This window comes from Lutra lutra, chromosome 16, assembly GCF_902655055.1.
Source record: "Lutra lutra chromosome 16, mLutLut1.2, whole genome shotgun sequence".
Lineage (NCBI taxonomy): Eukaryota > Metazoa > Chordata > Mammalia > Carnivora > Mustelidae > Lutra > Lutra lutra.
The window spans coordinates 50327514-50333164 of NC_062293.1; the positions used below are offsets into that span (position 1 = coordinate 50327514).

At 41.7% G+C, this 5651-nt stretch overlaps 1 pseudogene; it reads right to left on the reverse strand.

Moving 5' to 3' along the window:
- Positions 1–3040: 3040 nt before the first annotated feature.
- On the reverse strand, positions 3041–4437 carry LOC125088125 (dnaJ homolog subfamily A member 1-like; annotated as a pseudogene).
- Positions 4438–5651: the final 1214 nt, after the last annotated feature.

Here is a 5651-nt window from a genome sequence, read left to right on the forward strand (position 1 = left end):
GTATTTACCCCATTAGTGATCTGAAGGGGCATGTGCACCCAAATGTTTGTAGCAGCAATGTCCACAATAGCCAAACTTTGGAAAGAGCCCCGATGTCCATCAACAGATGAATGGATAAAGAAGACGTGGTGTATATACAAAATGGAATATTACTCAGCCATCAAAAAATGAAATCTTGCCATTTGCAATGACGTGGATAGAACTAGAGGGTACTACGCTAAGTGAAATAAGTCAATCAGAGAAAGACAATTATCATATGATTTCACTCATATGTGGAATTTAAGAAACAAAAAAGAGGATCATAGGGCAAGGGAGGAAAAAATAAAATAAGACAAAACCAGAGAGAGAGAGACAAAACACAAGAAACTCTTAATCAGCAGGGCACATTATGTAATGGGTACTGGGTATTACATACAAGTGATGAATCATTGAACTCTACTTCTAAAACTAATACACTATATCTTACTTCATTGAATTTAAATTAAAAAACTAAATGTTTGGCAGAATTTACCAGTGAACCATCTGGCCCTAGGCTTTTCCTTGTTGGGAGGTTTTTGATTACTGAATCAGTATTTTTTTTAAAGATTTTATTTATTTATTTGACAGAGAGATCACAAGCAGGCAGAGAGGCAGGCAGAGAGAGAGGAGGAAGCAGGCTCCCTGCTGAGCAGAGAGCCTGATGCGGGGCTCGATCCCAGGACTCCGAGATCATGACCTGAGCTGAAGGCAGCGGCTTAACCCACTGAGCCACCCAGGCGCCCCTGAATCAGTATTTTTAATAGTTATAGATCTCCTCAGATTTTCTATTTCTTCGTGAAATAGAAAGGTTATGCATTTCTATGGATATGTCCATTTCTTTTAGGTTGTCCAATTTGTTGGTGTATAATTGTTCATAGTACTTTCTTATGATCCTTTTTATTTATGTAAAATTGGTAGTGATGTCCCCACTTTAATTTCATAGTAATTTAAGTCTCATCTTTTGAAGTTTTCCTGATTCTAGCTAAATGTTTATTAAGTTTATTGATTCTTCTCAAAGAATTTGGTCTCATTGATGTTTTCTATTTTTTTATTCTCTATTTTATTGTGTTTAATCTTTACAATTTCCTTCCTTTTGCTAGCCTTTGGTTTAACTTATTCTTTTTTTCTTGTTCCTTAAGGTATGAACTTGGATTACTTATTTGAAATTTTTCTTCTTTGTGAGGGGAGCACCTGGGTGGCTCAGTCAGTTAAGCATCCACCTTTGGTTCAGGTCATGATCCCAGGATCTGGGATCCAGCCCCAAGTCTGGTTCCTACTCAGCAGGGAGTCTGCTCCTTCTTTTCCCTCTGCCCGCTGCTCTCCCTGCTTGTGCTCTCTTTCTGACAAATAAATAAATAAAATCTTTAAAAACCAACCAAACAAACAAACACACCCAGAAAGTGGAGTTATAAATCACAGAAGAATGCAATTCCATGAATCACAATGTGCTAAACATAGCATTTCACAGACATAACGCTGTGTTCATTCATTCACACACCTAGATAGGTGAAACAGCATTCAAGTCTATATGACTAACCCATGAAGCACACGAACTGTGCTCATTTGAACACAGTTCTTAATATAGAAAACATCATAGTCAGAGGAGGAGTCAAGATGGCGGAGAAGTAGCAGGCTGAGACTACTTCAGGTAGCGGGAGATCAGCTAGATAGCTTATCTAAAGATTGCAAACACCTATAAATCCAACGGGAGATTGAAGAGAAGAAGAACAGCAATTCCAGAAACAGAAAATCAACCACTTTCTGCAAGGTAGGACTGGCGGAGAAGTGAATCCAAAGCGACGGGAAGATAGACTGCGGGGGGAGGGGCCGGCTCCCGGCGAGTGGCGGAGCAAAGGAGCACAAAATCAGGACTTTTAAAAGTCTGTTCCGCTGAGGGACATCGCTCCAGAAGCTTAACTGGGGTGAAGCCCAGGCGGGGTCAGCACGGCCTCAGGTCCCACAGGGTCACAGAAGGATCGGGGGTGTCTGAGTGTCGCAGAGCTTACCGGTATTAGAACGGGGAACCCAGCTACAGAGACAGAGCCGAGGAGTGAGCTCTAAACTCGGGGTTACCTTGAACCGGTCGCAGGCTCGGTCAGCTCGGCTATAAAAGCCCCTTCTGGAGAAATAAAAGAACTAAAATCTAACCAAGTTGAAATCAAAAAAAGCTATTAATGAGGTGCAATCAAAAATGGAGGCTCTCACTGCTAGGATAAATGAGGCAGAAGAAAGAATTAGCGATATAGAAGACCAAATGACAGAGAATAAAGAAGCTGAGCAAAAGAGGGACAAACAGCTACTGGACCACGAGGGGAGAATTCGAGAGATAAGTGACACCATAAGACGAAACAACATTAGAATAATTGGGATTCCAGAAGAAGAGGAAACAGAGAGGGGAGAAGAAGGTATGTTGGAGAGGCCAGGGTGACGGGAGTCATTGGGCGCTGTTCTCTGAGGGCGCACTGAGGAGTGGGGCCCCGGGCTCTCAGCTCCTCTGGGCCGGAGACCGGGAGGCCGCCATCTTCACTCCCGTCCTCCAGAGCTCTACGGAAAGCGCTCAGGAAACAAAAGCTCCCGAAAGCAAACCCAGCAAACCCAAGCGGATTACTCAGCCCGGCCCGGGGTAAGGGCGGTGCAACTCCGCCTGGGGCAAAGACACTTGAGAATCACTACAACAGGCCCCTCCCCCAGAAGATCAACTAGAAACCCAGCCAGGACCAAGTTCACCTACCAAGGAGTGCAGTTTCAATACCAAGGAGAGCGGCGGAATTCCAGAGGAGAAGAAAGCAAAGCATGGAACTCATGGCTTTCTCCCCATGATTCTTTAGCCTTGCAATTAATTTAATTTTTTTTTCTTTTTCAATTTTTTTTCTCTTCTTCTGCTAAATTTTTTTAACTTTTACCGTTTTCTTTTTTTAACGTTTTTTAAATAGTTTATCTAATATATATATATATATATATATATTTTCCTTTTTATATTTTTTATCGGCTTTTTTTTGAGCTTTTATATTTGAGTTTATTCTTTTTTTTATTTTTTTTATTTGAGTTTATTCTTCATTTAACTTTTAAAACACTACTATAGTTGAATATTAAAACAAAAACAATAGCAAGTAGTGAGCTATGATTATAGTCCTTCACTCATTCACTACTGCACATAAAATGCCAGCAGTGTTATTCATTGGCCCCATTAAGAGGTCTGACACTGAACACCACCCCTGGGATGATGTTCATCATCCTCATATGCTTCCCCATTGTAATGGCGCCGTCTTTCCTGATTTGGATCAAAGTCCACCAGTTCTACCTGGTCCATTTCATCAGTCTCTTCTACTTCCTTCCTCTCAGGTAGGAGTTTTTCCAGCAAAGAGAGTTTATCAGGAGACAGAAAGCCATTCTCAGGAAAGTTTACCTTAAATTCGATGATGAGGCGACCCTTCTCATATGGCCTATGATAAATTGGCATGCCTTCATTTAGCACACACTTGATATCTCCATGCTTGACAATTTGACCTGGATGAGAGGTGATGACAATGGTTCGGTTGTCCAGAGTAGATATTGGCTTTTGGAAACCGCAAGTGCTTCAACCAGCTGTATGTCCATACACATGAAAAGGTCTTCTCCTCGCCGAGTAAACACAGCATGGTCTTTCTGATCTAAAACAATGATAATATCTCCTGGTTCCAGTCCTGGTTCTTGGTCTCCTTCACCATGGAATGTTATCTTCTGGCCATCTTTCATGCCTTTGTCAATATGAACTTCTAGAATCTTCTTCTCTCGAACTATCTTCCTTCCATTGCAGCTTTTACATCTATCTTTAGGACTGATCCGTTCCCCATGGCCCTGGCACTCCATGCACACAGACTGAATTTGCTGAACCATTCCAGGTCCTATTTGATGAATTCTTATTTGCATTCCAGTACCTCGGCAATTGGGACAACACTCAACTGCTCCTTTCTTACCACCTCGGCCTTCACATTTATCGCAAATCACATTCTTTTGCAGAGCTAGTTTTCTTGTTGCACCATTATATAAATCTTCTAAGGTTACTGAGAGCTGATGCACAACATTTTTACCTCTCTTTTCTCTCTGCATTCTTCCTCCTCCTCCAAAAAACATATCAAAGATGTCCATGGGGGAGCCAAAACCACCACCAGCTCCACCTTCTTTAATTGCCTGTTCACCTCCTTTGTCATATAATTCCCTTTCCTTTGCATCAGAGAGTACTTCAGAAGCTTGAGAAATCTGTTTAAACTTCTCTCCTTCATTTGGATTCTTATCAGGGTGGTACTTTAAGGCCAGTTTCCTGTAGGCCTTTTTCAGTTCTTCTTGGGTGGCATTGGGTTTGACCCCCAAAACATCATAGTAAGTGGTTTCTTTCACCATTTTCTACAGCCGGTGAGAGGGCTGAGGCCGATGTGGGGGAGCGGGAAGGAGCGCGTTGCTGGGCGCAGCTTGGGTAGCCGCCGCTCCTCCGCATCTCACCAAGCGTTCTGGAAAGTTCCCTCGGCTTTCTTTTTTTAATAGTTTCTTTTTTTTTTTCTTCTGAACCCCTTTTTATCCCCTTTTTCCCCCCTCACGATTTGGGATCTCTTCTGATTTGGCTAAAGCATATTTTCCTGGGGTTGTTGCCACCCTTTTAGTATTTTACTTGCTCCTTCATATACTCTTATCTGGACAAAATGACAAGGCGGAAAAATTCACAACAACAAAAAAAAAAAGAACAAGAAGCAGTACCAAAGGCTAGGGACCTAATCAATACAGACATTGGTAATATGTCAGATATAGAGTTCAGAATGATGATTCTCAAGGTTCTAGCCGGGCTTGAAAAAGGCATGGAAGATATTAAAGCAACCCTCTCGGGAGATATAAAAGCCCCATCTGGAGAAATAAAAGAACTAAAATCTAACCAAGTTGAAATTAAAAAAAAGCTATTAATGAGGTGCAATCAAAAATGGAGGCTCTCACTGCTAGGATAAATGAGGCAGAAGAAAGAATTAGCGATATAGAAGACCAAATGACAGAGAATAAAGAAGCTGAGCAAAAGAGGGACAAACAGCTACTGGACCACGAGGGGAGAATTCGAGAGATAAGTGACACCATAAGACGAAACAACATTAGAATAATTGGGATTCCAGAAGAAGAGGAAACAGAGAGGGGAGAAGAAGGTATGTTGGAGAGAATTATTGGAGAGAATTTCCCCAATATGGCAAAGGGAACAAGCATCAAAATCCAGGAGGTTCAGAGAACCGCCCTCAAAATCAATAAGAATAGGTCCACACCCCGTCACCTAATAGTAAAATTTACAAGTCTTAGTGACAAAGAAAAGATCCTGAAAGCAGCCCGGGAAAAGAAGTCTGTAACGTACAATGGTAAAAATATTAGATTGGCAGCAGACTTATCCACCGAGACCTGGCAGGCCAGAAAGAGCTGGCATGATATATTCAGAGTACTAAATGAGAAAAACATGCAGCCAAGAATACTATATCCAGCTAGGCTATCATTGAAAATAGACGGAGAGATTAAAAGCTTCCAGGACAAACAAAAACTGAAAGAATTTGCAAACACCAAACCAGCTCTACAGGAAATATTGAAAGGGGTCCTCTAAGCAAAGAGAGACCCTCAAAGTAGTAGATCAG